At 41.2% G+C, this 23,433-nt stretch overlaps 1 long non-coding RNA gene across 2 annotated transcripts in view; it reads left to right on the top strand.

Moving 5' to 3' along the window:
• The window catches only part of LOC138301362 (uncharacterized), a 285,033-nt gene that overhangs the window by 59,727 nt on the left and 201,873 nt on the right, over positions 1-23,433 (top strand). For both annotated transcript variants that reach the window (XR_011205095.1, XR_011205096.1), the window contains exons 2-3: positions 2,888-2,989; positions 17,257-17,382. This is a non-coding gene — a long non-coding RNA (uncharacterized lncRNA). The remainder of the gene's footprint in view (positions 1-2,887; positions 2,990-17,256; positions 17,383-23,433) is intronic.

The following is a 23,433-nucleotide window of genomic DNA, read 5'->3' as shown; positions in this document are numbered from 1 at the left end:
ACCTTCAGGAATAAAGGCAACCTGAATGTTGACTTTTGTACATTTATACATAGTTACCATGTGGCCCATTATCAATGTTGATTCCTGCAGTCATCAGGTATCAGTATGCTGCATTCTGGAACATTTAGTTGTTTTGAAATTGTAACTTGGGGCTCTAAAGCCGAACTTGACATAGTATCAGTTGAACACATATGTCCAGATTATACAAACTAGTTCTTCCTTAGGAAATTAAATGATTCAGAGTGTACAACCAAAAAAACTGCGTTTAGCAATTTAATAAACCAAGCTTCTCAAAAAAGTAGCTTGTGAGTTGCTGGTAGCTCTCCAGCTACCGGTGAATAGCTTCTCTGTGTGCAGCCCAGACAACTAAAGTAGAAGGTTGCGCTGAGTTGAATCAGTATATGTATACCAAAGTCAAAAAAGCATATGTTTGAGGCTCATAGGTTGATGTGTGGAGAAAAATGCTTGAATTTTCATACTCTATTTAAAGCTGTTAATTGAATGAGAAAAATCTCCCGGTGTTGGGGAGATTTATTTCTAATATTATTAACTTGGTGCCAGGTGAACTGCGCCTATGGCTGTAATGTGTTATCCATGTAGCGCCACCCCACATAACAGAGAATTTTTATGAACTGTTAGAAACCTTGCGTGATGTGTCAAAGTGGACACTGCGGGTAACCTTTGGATGTGGTGGCCATTACTGTAATCTTGTCTGATGTGGTAACTGTTGCATCTCTAATAATATTAGAAGCTCAAAAGGATATTCATTGAACATAATTAGCTCTAATTACAGAAAAGATTGGAGACACCTATACTAACAAACATTTTAGGAGTCTAGGGGCCTGATTTAGATATTGGTGGATGGGTCACTCCATCACAACAGTGACGGATATCCCAACTGCTGAAATCTAAATCCCATAACATATAATGGGATGTAGATTTTGCCGGAAGGGATATGCATCGCTATTGTGCCAGAGTAACCCATTCACCAATATCTAAATAAGGCCCAGTATCTTTTTACCAAGTCTTAAAATGGGTTTAGAAATGGATAAGGGATCTCAATTTGAAAGGGGCATTTCGTAGGTGATCCTTTCCAAATAGTGATTCCTATGTGCATTAATGGTTTAAGGCTGAAATAGTGGTTGTAAATAATTGAAAAATTACAGAGCTTCAAGTTGGGGTGGTAACCCATTGGCAAAAAGGGAGGGGTCCCTTGTAGAATGTTAATAAAATATTTGGGGGGAGTAGGCAAACTCTCAAAATAAGTCATTTTAAATGCAGCCTGGTGTTGCAATTTGTAATTGATTATTTATTATTTATGAGATACGTCAAAGTATGACCCACTACAATTCAGATTTTTATCCTATTAGTACATAGCTCAGTTCCTAGAATTCTATGCAGGTCACAAAAATACTGATTGCAGTTTGCGACTTGATACTCACCCATTTAACCATATATGTTTAAATGTTACTAAATGGTCTAGTCCATTTGACGACTATCACGTCTTGTTTTGCATGTACAACCAAATGTAAGCTCTGTTTCCCTATTTTTTGGAATGGGCTATTTCATTCACAGCATGCATATAAACATGCATTGATGATGCTATTTGGTTTGACTTTAACATAGTAAAAATGTTTTACCAAGCATCACTAGCAGTCAAGAGACTGGTATAGTAGTGGTAGCAGCAGTGCAAACTTTTATAACATTGTGAAGAGGAATACTAACCACATTTTGGAGAAGACAAATTTCCATTTCATGTGGGGGCACAAAAGGTGAGGCTTGGAAAAGGAAGTGAAACTCCTTTAGGAAAATGCGAAATAGAAGTGATGATAGTGCCAGGCAAAGGGAGGATGAAAAAGAGAGAAAGGACAGCAAAAGGGGGAAGGAAGAATAGAAGACAGAAAAAAGACTGCTGGCATCTGGTCGTTGGGGAAAGAATGGCTGGCTATTATTTAGGGCAGGAAGAAAAACATATTATTGGCTGGGGAGAGTTTGGGGTCCCTAGCAGTATCACAATATGGAAAGCATGTGGAAACCACTAAGATGTGGCAATATTTAAGCAAAATACAGAATAAACGTGATAGTAAGGGGCAGCATTTGGTAGCTTTGTCTAGCTCAATGCAAAGGTTGCCGTGACAGCACCCAGTCTAGATTGTAGCACAGACCATAGAGATGGCCACTCTTGCTCAAAAACCCTGGGACCCCAAAAAATGGTGGAAGTGCCAAGGCCAATAGGAGCATCCATCTATCACCAGATCTTTTGAACCAATTATTTTCCTAGAGGTGAGTCCTCTACCATCCCTATAAATTCTAAACTTCTTGTAGGTTTTAAGAAACTGCAATGTTTTCATTGCTGGGAACCAGGACATATAGCCAAATGTTTTTCCGCTGAAGAATTGAAGGGGAGGCTATGGAATCTGAGTGGACACAAACACATATGTTTTGAATTCAGAGTTCTAGGAAGAACGTGGATGGGTGGGAAGTAGAAGCCTTATTGGACTCGGGCTGCAGGCAGTCAGTAATACACCCAAGAATGGTATAACCCCAGCAGATTATTCGTAACAAAAGAGTTAGTATAAGATATGTGCAATGGGATCAGGCAGGCTATCCAACGGTCAGAGTTATACTTCCAACTTTTTTGGAGTTGGGGATCCCCTAAGAATTTGGGAATGTTACATACAGTTATCTGGGGCATTAATTCTAGGAACTGATTCGCAAGGCTTTAAATTCTGTCAGAAGAATCCCATGGTGTAGATGTTGCTTGGTAAAAGAGACCCCTCTTTATGAGTCAGAAATCCCATTGGAGAATAAGAAGTTTAAGACTAAAAGCGAGAGAAGAAATGACAAAAGGGGAGGAGAGTTTTCACAAAATGCGTTACTTTTCCAGGATCTTTGAAAAGGAAATGGTAACTTCTGGGATGCAGAGATGGAAGACCTACTATCGCAGTTTGTCAGAGGCCAAGCTCAAGACAACGAGGAGAAACATCAGGTAAGACCTCATTATATATGGTTCCTACAAATTAAGTAAGACTGTATTCGATCAACATAAATTTCATGATACTGGGACTCTGTCCATGTATACCATCAAGAAATGCTGACTCAATTCATAGCTAGCTCACAGTGCCTCATCTGAACCCCTAAACTTACCAGGGTACCAGGTGGTATCTGAAATCTCGAACCTGACTTCTTACACTCCCAAGGAAATAATGGACACAGATGTACCCTTACGTTGTTACAGTGTGTCCCTAAGATAAGACACAAGAAAGATATAGAAATGTCTTTTCAGATATTTATTACAACAGTCGCATTCTTGTATAAAAAGCATGACCTGCATTTATTACGCAGATGAAGCAAAACATGTTAACCAGCATAATAAAAATGGTGACAAAGATAAACAGTTCAACCATGAAAATTTTACTGTTAGTACACTCCTATCTGTCACTACCTCCACTATTGAGAGCATAGTGGGAGTACCCTCTGCCAGATCAAATGGAATAGCCAAACCACCCATACCTGGGTAAGATGTACCAGAAAGCCAGGGAGTCGGCTTGTGTAGTGCAGGCTATCGTCCTTTGCAGGATGGAGGTTAAAGTCAGCAGGGATGTATCTCGGTCACAGTTTACCGGATTCCAGGATAATCCCAGTTGAAGTGCTCCTCTGCTGAATGTAACACGGAGGCATTTTTTATCATGAAAGCACTGATTATATTGCACTGTGTCAGAGGTGCAGAGCTAATGCGATGATATGTCTGCAAGCATGGAGCTGTTTCCAGGAGACAATCATGATACAAGGGCATTGCACTCTTTGTGACTAGCCTTTGATGGATTAAACCGACTTCATGTCACCAATGCTTATAAGAAATAGTATTGTACAGTGTTTTCCCAGTATATTATCGCATGAGTGAACAACTATGTAAACAGTCACCATCAGAAAAAGATGCCAAGCTAAAATGTGCAACCTACAATGGAGGCTGTTCAAGGGCCCTGTCCTGTTTCACCACACACTTCATCATTCAGGGAACTGAGAAAACCTCCCAACTCTTAGTCTTTGACCCTTTTTGACAACAGGTCCTTTTCTTAGTCCACAGCCATTTGTTAGGGGGATATTTTGAGGACCAGAAAACAGGACAGAATATACCCCAGCAGCTTTCTTGATGAACTACACATATCTAAGTAAAGAAATACTATATGGGTGCCCAGAATGTCAAACTAGAAATCCTTGCAGCCAGCACATGTGCCATTACAGAAGATGCCTAAAATCGGAAATTCCCTTTTCACGAGTTTGGCTGGATTTGGTGACATCTTGTAACCTCAAGTACAGATTAGAATTATATTCTTGTTCTGGTCTATGCCACCAGGTTTTCTGAAGAAGTACTATTAAGACAAATTAGGACCAAACAGGTTGCAGCTGCAATAGTAAAAATGTTTTCAAGAGTTGGTTTTCCAAGAGAAATCCTCAAATTAATGGCTAAGGTTTGTAAGAAAATAGACAGTTATCATTTAAGTACTTCTGAATACCATCCCCAAACAGGTGGATTGGTGGAGAGTTAGAACAGTGACACCATTAAAGTAATATAAAAATATTACGTTTTGAGGGATGAGAATAGGATAGATTGCTCCATTTAGCCATGTTTGCAACTAGATGTCAGGTTCAAAACAGTTTAGGATTTTCAACTTTCAAATGATTGTTCACTAGGATGCCTACAGATTTATTAACAATGACTAAGGAAAGTTGGGAGAAAAGTTTGAAGGAGCCTCAAAATGGAACAAATCGTTACTAGAATATGTGATGCAATTGAGGTGCTGAAGAGAGAATTTACAACAATAGTAAGTGGAAATTTCGCACATGCTAGAGCAGGCAAAAACAACAATATAATACAGGTTCCAAGAACATAGAATGATTTTAGCATGAAAAGCATCCTCACGTCAATTTTTAATGCAAGGACTGATTTTGCTCTAAAAAAGGCAAAAAAACGAAAGCAGTGTGAACAGCTGCTTGCGTTCTCATGTGCTCACTGTAAATTTAACTGAGATTAGCATGATCAAAGTAAATTTGTACCATGGATGGAGTGTAACTACACAAAGTGGGGTAATGGTGTAATTTCAGGAATTTAATATAAGTAGCATAAACTCCTAAAATAACAGCAATTATGCCATCTTAATGTAAATGTCACTTAAGCCTACTTTTTACCCATATTTTCAGACTCTACGGGATGTACTAATTTAGTTTGCCATAGTATTCCTACAAAACCAGGAACAATTGTGAAACAGAAACCTTACCATCCACCAGAAGCATGCAGAAAAGCTGTACAAGAGGAAGTAACTTAAATGTTGGATTACAGTAAAATAGAACTCTCCAACAGTAACTGGTATTTGACAATTGCTTTAGTACTATTAGATTTTGTAGAGATTTTAGGAGAATTAATCAAATTTCTAAATTTGATAATTATCTTCAACCTCCACAGGTGAGAGGTATACATGAAATTGTTTTTCCTAATCCCAAGAGAGTCATAAAGGTTTCACCAGGATGGTTAGGAAACTACAGGAGATTTATTCTGGATTATTGTAAATTAGCCATCCCTCTATGAAATTGTTAAAAAAAGTCTGTTCCAAATAACCAATTCAACTATCTCCAAATTTCGCAGAACTATTTATATTGCACAGTGATACATCAAGTCAAATAATAGGGGCTATATTGACTCAGAAAAGAATGGGAGAGAGAGGGAGACCAATTTTATTTAACAGTAGGAAACTATTCCAGTGGGAGCAAAAATATGAAAACATTGAGAAAGAACGTTTGGCCATAAAATGGGCAATAGATAAGCTCAATTATCCAGTTGTAAGGCAGACAGTCTACTCTTTTTACAGATCATGCACCATTAGCCCAGTTGGCACACAATAAGGGGAATAATCCATACGTGTTGAAATGTTCTTTGTCTCTTCAGCCATATAATTTTGCAGTAAAATATACTAAATCAAAGGAGCAAGGGAATGCAGAGTGCTTTTCTCACGATTCTTTATAAAAGATTTTCCATGACAGAAGAGTCTAGGTTAGGAGATCTATGAAGAGGAATAACTACTGTATTTTGGGGCAGGGAAAGTCAGGCATAAGGAAGAAGAAAGACAAAGGACAAGCAAGAGGGTAAGAAGAAAAGAGAACAGAAAAAAAGACTCTGTGGTGTCTGGTGTAGGATTTGTCAGAAAAGATGGTGGAAGGAAGTTGAGATGAAAAAACAGTGAGCGGATCACCAGAGGGGTGCTGGCAGGAAGCTACTCGGCAGAGCACAGCGGAAGGCAAGACTGGGCCAATGGAGAAGCATGAAGGGTTGCTGGGATGTGATTGGTGGAGGACGCCAGTAGATTTGTCTGTCACACTATTGTCAGAAACACCTTAACCAATCCTGGGAGGTGACTGTCCAGCCAGGAGTCAGGAGACTTATGGCTTTCCAGGTGAGTGGACACGAGTGGGAGTAACATGGAGCTAAACCGGGGATTGGGAGAGAAGAGCTGGCTATTGATGAGGGGGAGGAGGAAAAATGTATTAACAGTTTGCAAAAGTTTGGGGTTCCTAGTAGTCATCACAATATGAAAGGCGTTGTTGTGGAAAGCACAGACTTGAATTAGTAGGGGACAAAGCCACTGGATTGTCGAGCATGGGGTCTTGAAAATGCATGATTATAAAGAAAAGAGACAGTTCAATTAAGTAAGTAAGTAAGTAAGGGGTGTCTTTTAAGGTGCTCAAATGGCTGAGGGTGTCTTGGCAAGAGTATTCCCTAACAGAACATTAAACTAGTGCTAGGTTAGTTGAAAGCTTAGGAAAATAACCAAGGTGGTAATTAAGAGTTTGTGGGTGGCGGAGGCCACCCGCCAACCTCTTCCCACCGTCAGACCGCCTGTGTGGCCTGAACCCCGCCAGCCCTAATAGGAGTTCACCACAGGGCCTTAACATTGATGCCGGCTCCATTATGTGCCAGTGCAGCAGGTGCAGCAGCACTCATCACACATTCCACTGCCTGTAAGTCGGGCAGTGGAATGCGCAATGGGACTGTGCATGGGGGCCCCCAGAGTCCCCCATTCCACCAGCCTTTCCATGGCAGTGTGAACCGCAATGGAAAGGCTGGCTGATGGAGACTCCTAATCCCCAGGGCGTGGCGGCTTCGCCATGGTCATAATGTGGCGGTCCCACCGCCAGCCTGTTGGCGGTGGGGCCACCACCGCGAGTCTGGCAGTCATGCAACTACCAGACTCATAATGACCACCCAAGTCTTCAACCCCTTCCTAAAAGCACTTAAGTTGGATTGGGATCTTAAAAAACTAGGCAGAGAGATCCATAATTTGGAAGAGCAAAAAGAAAAGCTCCTGCTGCCCCACCTTGCTTTTTCTATTCTTGGGGCAGCAGTTAATTTGCCCGCACTGGACCTAAGAGTACGTCCGGGTAGATACCATTTGAAAATCTTTTGAAAATATTCGGGACCTGTCTGGTGGAGGACTTTGGGAACCACAAAGAGGGTCTTCAATGTAATCCTTTTCTTGACCAGGAGCCGGCAAAGAAGAGTGTGAAATTTGCGTAGCAGTCACTGTCGGGAGCCTAAGAGTAAGGAGGTGCAATCATTTATTTTGGAGGTGATTAGAGGTTTAATCACAGTCTTCTGAAGATCTAAAGGGATGAAAGAAAAAACCTTTCTTAAGGTTCTGAGAAGGTAGAAACAGGCTGAGGTAATTTGATTAACTTGCTCTGAGAAGGATAGATTCCTATTGAAGATAACTCCAAGTTTTGTTACCTTGTTTACTAGGGTCAGGAGTGTGCCCTAATTTAGGGGCCACCATGCAATATCTCAGAAGGAGATATTGTTCCCAAAGAGTACTACTTCAGTTTTGTCTCAGTTCAATTTAAGCCAATTTTCCTCCATCGAGCATACGACCTGTGCCATACAGTTCCTAAAATTCGTAGTCAATCAATCGAGCAATCAATCAGTACATTTGTAGAGCGCGCTACTCACCTGTGAGGGTTTCAAGGTGCTTGAGGGTGGGAGGGGTTGGGGGGCTGCTACTGCTTGAACAGCCAGGTCTTGTGGTGTCTCCTGAAGGTCAGTAGGTCCTTGGTCTGTCGTAAGTGGATGGGTAGGGTGTTCCAAGTCTTGGCTGCGAGGTAGGAGAATGATCTGCCGCCGGTTGTTGTCCTGTGGATGCGTGGGACAGTAGCGAGGGTGAGGTCAGCGGAGCGGAACTGTTGATTCGGGGTGCAGAAGGTGAGTGGATCATTGAGGTATGCTGGTCTGGAATTGTGGAGTGCTTTGTGGGCGTGGGTGAGGAGCTTGAATGTGATCCTTTTGTTGACGGGGAGCCAGTGTAGGACTCTCAGGTGGGCTGTGATGTGGCTGCGGCGGGGGATGTTGAGGATGAGGCGTGTGGAGGAGTCCTGTATTCTGTAGTCATTTCCTCCTCATTGGAAGATATTGATACCACAATTTGTGTCATCAGCATAAGAGAATACAGCAAAGCCGAAGCTTGGAATAAGATTTGCTAAAGGAGTATCGTAGACATTAAACTGGGTTGGGCTGAGTCAGGAGCACTGTGGCACCCCACAAGGGAGGGTGAAACGGGCAAAGATGAAATCCCCAAGACCACCACTTGCTCACTATTCTGTAAAAATGAAGTAAGAAGCAAAAGGGCAGAATTTCGGAAGCCAATGGTCTGCAGATGGCTGATAAGAAGAGAATGGTTGACATTATCGAACGCCAATGGGTCACAAAGAATCAGTGCCGCTTCCCCACCCTGATCAACCACCATTCTTGTTTCTTCTGAGGCTGCCAATAGAGGCGACTCAGTGCTACAATTGGACCTAAAGCTGTGTTAACAAGAGTCCAAAATGTAGTTAGAGTCGATAGAAGACAGTATTTCCTCATCCATTGCTTTTTCAAGGATCTTAGTTGGAAAAAGAAGACGTGAGATAGGGTGATAGCTTCTAACATATTGAGGGTCCATGGTCGGTTTTTTGATTAAATGGAGAATTAAAGCTTATTTCCAGGCAGCAAGGAACTTTCCTTCTAACAAAATCTTGTTCAGTAGGTTTGAGAGGGGTCCTGCTACTGTATCAGAGACAGGATGCCTAATATTAGGGGGTCAGGGATCTGAAGGGGCACCCGATTTAGTGGATCGAATGAGATTGGCAACCTTTGATACTAAGAGCAAAGAGAAGCTTTCAAAGGTTTTAAGGTGCCCATCCATATTATCTTCCTATCATGTGAGAGAGGTATCTTGCCTAGGGGAACACAAAGGACCTCCTTTCTGTCCTACGGTGAAAACTTGAAAAATCTGTTTCACTTTAGACTGAAAAAAGATAGCCAATTTGTTGCAAAATGATTATTCAAGGCAGAAGGCAGTGGTATTACTCAAATTAACAAGGTAATTAACCATTTTTAAAAGCTCTCTAGAGTTGTGTGTGGGCTTGAGTTTCTCTCTAAAGTATTTAGATTTGATAGAGATAACTGGATTTTTATAATCTAATCACTGAATAACATAAGAACTGAGAAGCTTCTGATAATGATTTCTAGAGGTCCAGAGTAATGAGAGTTTTACATGTTCTAAAAAAGAAAAGAACGTTACACAATGCAAGAAAAGGAAACAAAGAATAGGAAAGACTAAGGAAAGGGAAAAGGATAAAAAGAAGAACAGAACATGGAAAAGATAAAGCCTCTTTAGAGGGAAAAAAATTCCTAGGTATGATGCAAGGAGAACACTGAACCAAAGGGCACATCTACAAAGGAAAAGGAAAGTCAGGGTGCGAAGGAGACATGGGGCCTGATTTAGAGTTTGGCTGGTGAGGTTACTCCATCACAAACGTGACGGATATCCCTTCCCCATTTTGCAATCTCATTATATCTTATGGGAATCATAATACGGCAGACTGGATATCCGTCAGGCTTGTGATGTAGTAACCCACCTGGAAAACTCTAGAAAGGGCCTGATTTAGAACTCAGCAAACAGATTACTCCATCACAATGGTGACGGATATCCTGTCTGCCGAAAACTAAATCCCATTATATCCAATGGGATTTTGACTTTGGAAGATAGGATATCCATCATCGTTGTGACGGTGTAACTGTCTGCCGAGCTCTAAATTAGGCCCTTAGACTTTAACCTGGGAAGACTACTTGCTAACTCTGAGGAATCCCAGGAAATGAGAAAAGTTAAATAATAAACAATAAAGCCTATAGGAGCTTTTTCTTCGTAGTTTGAATTGAACCTTTAATTGCCAATTTTCCCATTGAATTGAACCGACTGCATAGAGGATATGAGCATGGACCAATTTTGCCGTGCAAAGAGATTGGAAAATGGGCAGTTTTATTCCATTTCACAGTTTAATGAACTGTTTTGCTCATCTCAAAAAGAATCATAGGTTTACTCTTTAATGTGTAGCTAGACATCCACCAGTACTCTTGTGTGCACATTTGACTCATGTAGACTTTCCACTAAGTGGAAACTTCACATGAGTGAATGATGTAGAATTGCCAATTTGACATTTTTTATTTCTCGATTTATTCACCTACACATCCATTTAATAGTGGAGTGTGCATTTGCACCCTGGAAAGGTACCTACTTGCCTACTCTTGCCTGTCACTGGAATAAAACTGTAAGCATTTCCTAAGACTACCTGTAAGAGCTATATGGATACCCACAAACAATCCTTTATGGAAATTGGCTTATTTATATATGGATGCCCTCTCTGAGATTTCTTAAAGCTTGTCCACAACCTACATTTGTGACATTAGAAAATCTTTCACCCATTCTCACCCTGATAAACTCAGATGGGGTCAACATACATTAGGTATCCATGGGCCATATTAACAGCACAAGGACCTAGTTGCAGAGTTACAAGTATACTCAGTCACTGGTACTACTGCCTGTTCTCCACGGCTTGATGAGCTGATGTTGGTCACTCTCTGAAAAGAGATTGTGTACATATTGTGGCCATCCAGACCAAAGAGTCCTACACTAAGGTTCATATTTATGAGACCCTTGCACCGACGTTGCGTCAGTTTTCGTGATGCAACAGCAACGCAAATGGCCTCATAAATATGGAGTAAGGCAAGGCTGTGCAAATCACTACATTGCCTTACTCTGCGCTAGGGAGGGACTCCATGGGTGTTATGAGGATACCCAGATTTCCAAGACCTTGTAAACCTGGGGATACGCCAAAACCTTACGCCTCTCCAGGGAAGGCATAATGAGAAATATCTTTATTTCTCCTCTTTGTTTCCTCTTTCTATGTGTGCTGCATTCTGCAGCACACATAGAAAGAGGAAACAGCCTCACAGGATTGCTTTTGTGAAGGAAGGTGCCCCTTCCTGCTCAAAAACAATCCTGCATACAACACAGGCACCCTTGCCCCATGATGCAAGGGTGCCTCTATTGGTGCTAAGCTGCCAAATGGCGCCAGTGCAGGGGGAATGCACAGGAATGTGCCATATCACTAAATACTGTGCATTCCTACTCTTTCCCTTTGATACAGGGCTGCATAGCAAGGTGACTCCAGCTTGAAACAGTTCCTTCGATGTCTCACTGCAGTTGTTATTTCCATCATCAGTTTCTCCTTCCCTTGAAACATGCAATCATTGCTCCCATTCTGAGCACCAGTTAACCCTAATATCCAGGCCAACTCCAGGCCAGTCTCCAACCTACCCTACCTAAGGAAAATCATGAAAACACAGGTAATTAGCTCCATGAATATGTGAAACATAGGCCCTCATTATTAAAATGACGGTAATGACCTCCACGCCGGTGGTGGCAGTCATTACCACAAAGGGCATGGCGGTTCAGACTGCCATACTGTGAGCACAGTAGTGAACTGGCTGTAAAGCAGCCAGTTCACTACTACCCACCACCAGGGCAGATTCGACCGCTGGGCCGACGGCAGGCACTTTTGACCCGGCAGTGGACGCCAGACCGGCAGTGGGATAATGATCCCATTTCCACCAGGGATTTCCTGGCAGGATACCCCACCACGTAATGCCTGGGGAAAGCATACAGGTGACAGGAATTCTCATTCCTGTCACCTGTATGTGACACGTCAGCCCCACCCCTTGCCACAACCCCCATCCATCCCCCAAGCCCCTAGAACCGCCCGCACCCCCTACCCCCAACCCTGAAAACCGACCCCCCCATCCCTCCACCCTCCAATCTCCCTGTAGGTCTCCCCAAACCCCCCCTTATCACCCCCCACCTCCATACAGGTCCTCCCCCAAACCCCAACCCCCCACATGCACCCATATTCCTATATGCACACACGCATTCATACATGAAGACACACATCCCCCCTTCACAAACACACACACACACACCCATGCACTCACACACTCAACTCACACCCCCCTCTTCCCTCTCAGACAGCACTTACCTGTTCTGTGGTGCTGCTCTGGGAGAGAACGGGCTCCTTGGATGCTGCTCCGCCGGCATTGCCACACCTACATACACAGCCATGCCTATGACTGCATCATTACAGGAATGGCGGTGTCTGGACTGATGTGGCGGAGATGGTGGAGCAGCATCCAACCCGCCACCGACCACCAGCGTGGTGCATAGCGGGCCTCACCGCCATCAATGGCGGTGAGGCTCCATGAGTCAGAATATGGCAGGATGCCTGCTGCCGCCACTGGCGGTCTTCCGCCGACTGTCAGCATGGTCGGCGGAGGCTATCCCTCCATGTTCATAATGAGGGCCAGAATCTATTTCACGGCTAGAAGCCAGGATTCGATGATTGAAGGGTATCAACTACACTGACCAATATCAGAAAAGTGCTCTCAATCTGCCGAAATATATTCAAAAATAGTCCCTATATCTGTCAAAGTCTCAGCCACCACTGAGGAAGCAGATCATAACACACTATTAGTAAGATTGAAAGAAAGAACAGGCGGCATAAGCGAAGTGCTGTAGAAAGGATTTGGTCATTCATTTCCAACCACAGACAAACCGTTTTTATTGGATCAGTGCAATCATCTTCCTTCAGGGCATTGTGCTGTGGGTTATTGGGATCTTCACTATCTTGTCTATCGAGCACTGTCTGAATACTTTACTTAGTGGATTTGCTCGCGCTGTCCCGGATCACCTGCCAAACATTTGTTACAACACACAAATTCACTTCTGCCTGGAAAGCAATCTACAAAAGGAGACAAACACACCTTGTGCCTGGATCATGTATTTCAGTCCAGCTATGGATCTTTCTCTACATGCAAGATGCTGAGATTGATATCCTATGCTGGAAGGGAACATTCAGAGATCACTATAGTGTGACCGGGGACAACACCCTGTAGCACATCCAGCTACCTCTTGACTGCGCTTGTATACACCCCTCAATTCAACTATGCAGTCAAGAGTGCCTCTGCTTCAAACTGACCACTAGCTGTGGCTGACTAGAGCATTGCCAATGGCATTCCTCACTTATAAAGCCCTCCCAAATAAATGTGTCAACCGACTGCAAAGGCTAAAATCATGGGTGTTTGAGCATTTGAAAGTGCACCCATGTACAGCAAGCCATTCAACACTGTACTCCCTCCTGGTGGATACACAATGCATAAAACTCACTGGACCTTCTGCAACAAAGGAATATAATTCTTAAAGAAGTTGTATTCCCACTACACACTGTCCAGGAATTTGTGCTCAATGACTTCACATCTTCCCAGCCAACAAACACTGAAGCATGTGTGACACAGACAAAGATCCTTGGCTGATTTGACCATGTCCAAGATGTCTAAGGGCAGGAGCGGCTCGCGGTACTTTTTAGGGGCGGGGCGGCGCACAAGGTGGGCGATTATAAAAAAAAAAAAACACTTACCTGGATCCTTGCCGCCACCCCGCACCGCTCCTTTGCTGCAGGCACAGGCTCCCAGCCTGCCCTGCGGCTAATCCTGATGCCAGGACACTCCCAAGCAGAGTGGGAGCCTGGGCTTACTCTCTCCAGTCCGGCAACACAGTGTTGGGCTGGAGAGAGCCTACTGCGCATGTGTGTTTGGCCGGCCCGAGACTGCCGGCCCAAAATATTTGCGTACTGAGGGAGGGTGCTGTGCACTCCCCCTCAGCACTCGTCATCCCCAATGCCCACCCCTTTTACTACAAAACGATAATAAACATACTTTTTATCGTTTCATAGTTTATTATCATTTTGTAGTAAAAGGTTTGCAGCTACTGCTGCTGGCAAGGGGGGGAGGGCGATGCTCCTCCGCCAGAACGGAGGAGCTGCACCTATCTAAGGGCTGAATCAAACCACTTGCATTTCAGAAAAAAACGAACTGTCCATATTTTCCTTTAATTGAACTTTATTGAACTCTGCACAGAACATGGGTGACCAATGAAGAAAATGAGAAAGTCGCCAATCGTACATTTGCATACAGTTGCATACATTATCAGTTTCAATAATGCCCAGTTGTTTCCAACATTACTACTTTCTGTACTTTTTCAGAATGCCCAAATCCCAGTGTTTGTATTTTCTAGCATGCACACATTAAGAGCCCTATTCACAAAGGTAGGTTTGCATGTGTAGATCTCATCAGGTGTACCTAAGTCTAAATCTCCGCATCAATGGAATTCACAATTTCCATGAGTCCATTTGCACCTAAATATAAACGTATGAGTCTTCACGCCTCAAAAGTGAGGGTGGAGACTCCTACAACTGAATTTGCGACAGAAAAGTTACTACTAATAACTTTCTGCCTATTTGTGGAGGTCTCTGCTACCAGGATGCAGATTGCTTTATAGAAAGTAATTGTGAGAAGGTTAATTTTAAATTAAAAAAGCTTATTTTTTTATTTTTTTAGTTAATTAAAAAAATAAAATTAAATACATTAATGTAAAACAAATGTTATTTACACCACTTATAGTATAATTTCTGTTTAATGCATCACAATCTTGAATGCAATTATGCATTCTTTTATTTGTGGTTTAAATTAATTACAAATTATATTTTAATTTACAATATATTTTATTAAAGCCTTATTATGTATATTACAGAATATCATTTTTATTTGAAATATTTAGAAATAAATCTAATACTAATTTAGATACATTTTAATTACAATGTTAGCTCATTTATATTTTTTACATATTTCCCAAAGAGGTGGTGTTCTTGCCTGCCTCCACGTCTACAGGAGTCTGTTGCAGTACCAGTGGTTGTCCATGTATGGTAAATGACATAGTCCAAAAGTCAGCTGGAGTACATGTGAGCCTGTTTCTTCAGTAGCACTACTATGGTAGATTTAAAAGTGTATTTTGTGAATTGCACACTTTTGTGGGTATAGATTTGTATTATTAAGTCCCCCCTCACAACGCCTCCTTCAATTTCTATTCACCACATTCATTTTGGAGTAATTGTTCTAAGGAGTGCATGTCTTACTGCCCAAAGAAAATGGTGGAGTCTTCGTAAAGCTCTGCGGCCGGCATGCATGGAGAGGACTTCTACTGCAGTTTCTTGGGGCGGTTGAAATCCTCTATGTCACCTCATCGCTGCAAGGGGATGCTGCGGAGGTAAATACCTTTGTTTTCACCTCGAGGTGCGTGTGGGTGGAGCATCTCGATCTTTTCAGAGGCACTCACCGTTTTGTCGGGAGTGGAGCGGCACCACGGGCACTAACAGGAAACATTGCTTGTTACTAGACACTCCCCCTTCATTCCTCCCCTTCTTCACAATGCTGATAGGAGGTGTTCTGAAGAGTTCACACCTCTTTTTAAAGTGATATTATCTTCCTCTATGAGCAGGCAGGTGGGATTCCTCTCATTTCATAAAGACTGCACCTGAAACATAACTAACTTAACCAGCATGCTCAATCTTTTGGTTTTACTCAGTTGCATAAATGTCCTGGTGGCTATAAGCATATGAATACCCACTATTTGAATACTGCCCCTGTTTTTGCTACATACTATAGTAAACCACACGTCAGTTAGGCTTTCTTTTCTTCATCGACATGTGGTTTTGAATGGGCTTTTTTTTAAAGAGTGTGATACCTCACAATTCAATTCAAATATCTTGGCTTATTCATAAAAAAGTGGCAAATTCATAATTTTGCTTCCCCTCCCCTCTTTTGACTGGAATCTGCGGGCATCCATCTATTGTTTATAATTTGCTCTTCCTTTCTAAGGTTTTGCTTGCTGCCCTTGTACATAGGAAAGCTTGCAAGACTTAAACAGCCTCTGAAGAAGAACCTGTTAAGTACCTTAAACATCGTGCAGTGGTTCAGTTACATATTATGATGGAGGACTCCTGCTCCTCTTCACATAAGAGAATTTCTCTGTGTCATCCACCATCTCTACTTTAATTCTTTCACAACCACCTTTAAATAAATCTTCAACTGAACAACTTAAAAAAGACCTGCCATCTCCTATAAAGCCATCTCCTATAGCTTCAGTGGACCTCTTGTTGGAGGCCTTATATGGAAGGAACAAACCCCAAATTACAATCTCTAGGAGATAGATAGTGGATAGGTGGTCTCTAATGGAGGAGAGGATGATTGCTGCAGAGCATTAAGTTACATCCATTAATGAGTTATCCCTTATGGTAACTTCTCTTAATTTACAGGTTCATACATTACAGAGGCATGTTATCTTGAAAATCGAAGTAGAAAAAATAATCTAGCAATTTATGGTCTTCCGGAAGGGGCAGAAGGATTTAGTCCTATCACATCCTTTAAAAGTTTCCTTTGTAAACTCCTTAATCTATCAGATAGTTCATCACTCAATATTTAACAAGCGCGTAGGCTGGGACATCCTTCTACTGCAGCATCAACCTCAAGAGGAGTCATACTCTATTTTCCAAAGTATACTGAATTGATATGTCATCCCCATGGCCAACAAATGAAGTGCATTTCCTGGTCAGGATGTGAGCTTCATTTTACTTACTACTATGCAAAAAATACTGCAGATCAACGTAAACATCTGTGCTCGTTTTGTGCTCTTTTATTTGTGCGTTTTCAAAGTCACCTACCAAAATAAAACAACAGATGAAGATCCTAATCCATTGAAGGTTTTCTTGATTGATGCTTACCTGACAATTTAAATATTACCATGTCTATTAAGCCTTGAATACCATATTTACGTTTCACAAGTATTTTCTATAATGTTGAATATTTCTGTGATTTCTGTGATTTAATTACTTTTTCATTTGTTGCTAAGGTAATGTCAAGTCGATGTTCATCAGTATAGTTGGTATACACATATTTTACTCTGTTTCAACTCATCTCATGTCCTTTTTCTATTGATAAAATCCACCCAGGTGTTCTTGTGCTTTTCTCCTGATCCACCTCTCTCAAGCTCTTGTGCACCGTGTCATTGCCCCACGGACTGGACGTGCCGTCTTATTCAAGTAGTTTCTCCCCCACCCTCATCGCAGACTACTTCGGTATGTCACTTTCCTTTTTATTTGTGGTTTGGTCACATTAACTTTTTTTCCTTTCCTCTCCTCTTCATAACCTTTCTCTACTCTTCCCTTTCCTATTTGTGGTTTGGTCATAGTAACGTTTTTCCTTCCTCCCTCTCCATGACCTTTCTCTTCTCTTCCCTTTCCAATTAACTACTTCCAATGATGATTACATTGTTTCTCCTTAATATTAATCTACCTCTTCTTTCCTACACGATTATTGTTCTTCTCTTTTACTAATATGTCTGATTTTACCTTCATTTTGATCTTTCTCGAATGGCTTTAGAGCTTTTGTCATGGAATGTCAGAAGTTTAAATTCCCCTATTGAGAGACAGGGACTTTTAACACATTGTTCGAAGCTTGAGGCTCACATTGCTTTTTTACAGAAATCCCATCTTACAGAAAAGGAATCATTGAAATTAAAAAGGGGTTAGGTAGGGGAATTTTTTTTCGCCACCAGGAATCGGTAAAAAAATGGTGTTGTAATCCTCTGTCATAAATGTCTTCATATACAGCTAATATCACAAGAAACTGATGTGGATGGGGATTGGGGATTGCCTCAATTATTGATTGATAAAGTACCAATTACTTTAATGAATGTATATGGCCTCACTGCTCCAGACTGCCAATTCTGGGCAACTATCACCAGAAAACCTTTACAACACCCAGGTGATAATTTTGTACTTGCAGGAGACTCCAATCAGCTTGTTGATAGACACTCTGCTTCACATCTAACACCCAACAAACCACAGAAAACATTTCTCTATGCTATTAAACAATGCAATCTAACAGGTGCTTGGAGATTCTTTAACCCCACTTTGAGTGAATATTCACATTTTTCCGCAGTACCTCATACTCAATCACGGATTTACTACATTTTTAAATGCCATAAATTAACCGAGACGTTACACTCTGCAGAGATAGGAGCTATCCTGATATCTGATCATGCGCCGATTTCTATACAATTAGATATCTTACCCAAATCTATATCTCCAAAGTGATGGAGATTTGACAATTCATTACTAGATTCTTCATTTACCTCCTCTTTTACCTCGTTCTTTCACAATTACTTTCAATTTAACAATGGTAGACACACTGTTTCATACCATCTTGGATGCATTTAAAACCTCAGCTCGCAATTTTATAATTAATTTTGTGTCAAAGAAAAAAAACTTTCGCAAAATCAATCCAAGTTAATTCTAGATGATATCAAATGACTAGAACATACATATTACACCTCATGAACACAACAATCGTTGCAACAACTTATCAAGGACAAATTGCACTTTAATAAAATAACAACCAACACCACACCTTCTTATCTTCTGAAATATATCGCCCAATTTTATGGTGGCCAAAATAAAGCGGGAAAGCTTTTAGCAAATTACCTTAAAATCAAACAACAGAAGTTACATACTGAATCAATTACAGATGAAAACAATACTTCCTATCACAAAGATCTAGACGTTCTAAACCACTTCAAACACTTTTATGACAATTTATATACACCAAAATATTCTTCCTGTGACTTCGAAATTCTACATTATTTATCATCCATGCAAAAACCTTTTTTTTTAACACAATTACATTTTTCTTTATTAGAATCCGATATTACACAAACAGAACTGTATACTGCTTTACTAATATTAAAAAAAGAAAGCTCTAGTGACAGATGGTTTCACAGTGGAATTTTATACACACTAGTCTAAATTGTCCTCCCCAAACTACTTATTTCTTTTGAATCCTTCACTCTTTTGTCTTCATAATCAGGGTCCTTTTTAGATGCCCTTATTTGCCTCATCCCGAAGGAAAGAAAAGAACCACAGTTTTGTAAAAACTATAGACTTATATTGCTTGTTAATAGAGATTATACATTTGTTTCAAAGGCTTTGGCTCTGCGCTTTAGAACATTTCCTCCCTAATCTTTTAGAAAAGAAACAATCAGGTTCTGTCAAGGGGAGGTACATTTCTGACAACACCCGATTGTTTTTTATATCCCCTCAACATTCACACATATTAAGAAATCCCTAGTGTCTATCATCCTAGATGCTGAGAAGGCTTTTAATTGTGCAAATTGGACATTTTGTTTCATACTCTTAACTGGTTTGGTTTTGGACCTAAAATAATTAACCTCATTTGCTTCTTTATACCACTCTTTGAGCAACTGTTTATGCAAATGAGTCGACTTCTCCATACTTTACCTTAGCAGGGGTGTGCTTCAAGGATGTCCTCTTTCCCTCTTTCTCTTTAATCTCACCTTAGAACCATTTTTAACTCAACTCAGACAAAACTCGGATCTACATGTTTTTCGTATAATACCAAGCAAATTAAACTGGCCACTTATGCTGATGATTTTTTACTATTTATTTCATCACCTCATTCCTCCATTCCTGCTTTTGTGTCTGAGGTTAGTTCCTATACCTTAGTATATGGATATAAATTAAATAATGACAAATGTGAAATGTTACCTCTAAATAAATTTACATTTAAAATGGTTTCTTACCTTCCAATTTTAATTGAAAACCTCAATAAATTAAATCTCTTGGACTTCAATTCACCTAATCCCTTAAAACATCCATATCTCTAAATATGGGTAATTGTGTTAATAAAATACCCTCACTAACTAATCAGTGGCATTCTGTGTACCTCTCGTAGTGGGGTCGTCTTGATACAATAAAAATTATGCTGGTACCCATTATACTTGAGATTATTTCTAATATTCCATTGCAAACTCTCCAGATACTACAGAATACCGCTGCCCGCCTTCTTAAAAACTTCCAAAACATTAATCATTGAAAAAAACGCCTTGGTGGAGCTTCATTGGCTTCCTGTAAGGAGGAGGGTTGCCTTTAAGCCCACTTTGTCTGGCACACAAAACTTTGAATGGGGTATGCCCTGACTACCTTAGGAAAAAAATCAAGTGGTCCCAACCTTGGAGAAGACTAAGATCTACCTCCTCATATTTAGTCTCCATTCCCAGGAAAAAGAAAACTTTCTGGGTTGGCCGTAGCTTTGTGTTTTCCACCTGTCAGCTATGGAATATTGTGCCATAACACATAAAACGCCAGTTTAAGCTGCTTAGCTTCTGTTAACAGCTGAAATCCTGGCAGTTTTCTCTCCCACTATAAGCTATACATGCCTCTGATCAGTTGTCAAAGGACTCTTCAGTGCCAAGACACCTTTGGGTATTGATGCACTCAAGAAATATTAAATATCAAAATATCAAATATCAAATCCCTCTTAAGTTTTACACAACAATGTATTCCATGCTTTCTTCTTTTCTTTGGTGCAAAAAATGCCCACGTATATCTTTAGCAAAGTTGAAATGTTCTAAGAATGAAGGTGGAGTAAACTTTCCTGACTTCTCAAATTAGAAACCATTTTTATTGAAACAGTCTGCATTTTGGATCACTCCCTCCTAAGAATATCGCCCACTGTGGGTTGATTTAGAGCATAATTTCTTTTCACCTTTCCTCTTCAAAGTATATTTAACATTTACACGTAAGCCTCAAAAGTTACCCACCCCTATTTTTAAAAACACCTTTAGATTATTAGATGCTATTATATCGTATATATGTAAATATCTTCAGACTTTCCTCCATTCTACTATATGGCATAACCGATTCATTCACATAACCAATCGACCCATGTATTTGAAATCCTGGAGGAAACGGGGATTGGTATGGATTAATCCATTTTTCCATCAAGAATTTCTTTTAAACAAGCTCAAGCACGGTTTGGATTTCCACCCTCATTACAACATAAATTCCAAATTTTACAAAACAGCATCTGGAAAGCATATAATACTTTTAAATGAATCTTCTTTAACCCACTAGTCCCGGCCCATCCCCTTGGCTCTCTTCTACATACAAACCCCAAAGCCTCCACCAGATACTCATATTTACAATATCCATCTACCGATAGAGACAAGACAAATACTGAGATAGCATGGGAGCACGGCTTACATGTTACTTGGTCCACTCCCATAGGGAGACAGATATGGATTAAAATCAGGAAATCATCTAGTGCAGCAAACACCACAAAAACATTATTTTACCTTTCTAATAGGTTATTACTCACTCCAACATCCTTACACAAAATTAATTCAGATAATTCAGATGCTTGCTGGACAGGCTCATCACAACAAGCTGATCTAAAACACTTACTTTACTTGTGCCCTTCCATCTCTACTTTTTGGATGCAAGTTCAGAAACAAATTAACTCCAAATTAGGTTCAAATGTGCTTTTTCCATATCTAATGTATCCCTAGGGAGTTTATCAGATTAGTGGATAGATATTTCATTGAACGTTAAGATATTAATTTGTTACTAGTAATGGCCTTCCAACAGATCACAACATATTGGAAAATATATTATGCTTTACCGATTAGTACATTATTATATCATTTTATAATATGATATCAGCTGCATGTTTGGTAAATTTAATAAATGTAAACAAATGTTGGTGCATTAGAAGTATCTGTCTCAATATACAGCGCTGGTCCAGTCCATCTAAACATACAGTAGTAGGCCAACATCACTCAGCATTGTGGTAATATAACACAGTATGGACCTAGTATTACAAAACGCAAAGCCAATCTGACAATATGATTGTCCATTATACAGCAGTGCCCCAAATGAACACACTATCCTACCAGTATCCATCCTCTCACAGTGCTGTGATCACATAATGCTGGCCTACAACACTATGCAGGCCAAACACTGCTGACAGGGATGGCCAAACTGCACAGTTTTAAATCTGTCAAATTCATCCTGAACATCCCTTGACATGGTCTAACATGGTTGAGGGGGTGAAACACTACTCAAGCAGGAACCCTAAGCTCTGTTGGGGTGAAACACAAGCAAACCCCAAATTAACCCATGCTTAAACCTATGGCAGCTTGGTCATCGGCGAGAACGCCACAGATGAGGGGCTTGTGATGCAAAGTCCTGCTTCAAAGATGTGTTGTGCACCTGCTGGGTTCCAAGAAGTTTTAGGGATTGCAATGTGAAGTCCTGAGTCGAAGATGCATTGTGCACCCACTGATTCTGAAGAAGTTGCGAGGCTTGCGTTGTGTGGTCGTGCATGTTTGTCAAAGACGCCGTCGACAAGGGGCTTGCAATGCAAATGCCTGCTTTGAGGATGCGTTGCATAATGTTGATTCTGAGGAGACTGGGCTGTGATGCAAAGTCCTGGGTTGGGGGTGCGTTGTACAGCAGCGGTTCCTATGTGGAGCTGCGAGGAGATGCATTGAGCTGTGCCTGTTCTTCCCATAGGACTACAGTTGGGCTAAAAATGCTCCTTCAGGTCCACTTCCAAGGATCCAAGACAGCGTGGCATGACTTGGAGGACATGACTTACAGCAAGCTGAGTCTAGGTGCTGGGTTCAAGATGGTTGCAGTCTGTGCTGTCCCTGAGGCTTCTGATCAAGAGGGCATCCTAAAAGCCCTTGGAGTCACTCTGACAATCCTGGGATTGAGATGAAGGTCCAGTCCTTCACTCACGTAGCAAGGCAGCAGAGCAGCAGTGCAGCAGGTCAACTGGCCAGCAGAGTAGCAGTCCTTCTGGCAGAGCAACACAGCAGTTATTTTGAGGCTTCCACAGGTCATGAGGTCTACTCCAGAGTTGGTTCTGAGGGGCCATTATTTTTCCTGGTGCCCACTTTTGAAGTAGGACAAGGTTCTGGGGGTTTTCAACCCCCTGAGGTATTTGGAATTTACAACCCTCCTGCACTGGCACCAGATTGTGGAGAGTCAAAATAGAATAGTGTCAATGTCTTTGTGAGTGTGCTCAGGCAGAGCCTTTGTGATATGCAAGTGTGATAGGTGAAAGCCCTTTAGCCCATCAAGTCAGTGATGGCCCATGCTGCCACCACCTATAGCCCCTTGCTTCACTGACTGGGAGCAATACACAAAAGCCAGCTACCCCTAAAAGTGGCATTTTCAGAATTGTGACTTCCAACTTCACCCTGAAAGAAGGTTTTAAATTACAATTCTTTAGAAACAAACTCGATATTCCTACCTGCTCCCAAT

This window comes from Pleurodeles waltl, chromosome 6 (assembly GCF_031143425.1).
Source record: "Pleurodeles waltl isolate 20211129_DDA chromosome 6, aPleWal1.hap1.20221129, whole genome shotgun sequence".
In the NCBI taxonomy this organism is placed as follows: Eukaryota; Metazoa; Chordata; class Amphibia; order Caudata; family Salamandridae; genus Pleurodeles; species Pleurodeles waltl.
Note: the sequence above shows the minus strand (reverse complement) of the source record. Positions and strands in the feature narration are given on the sequence as shown.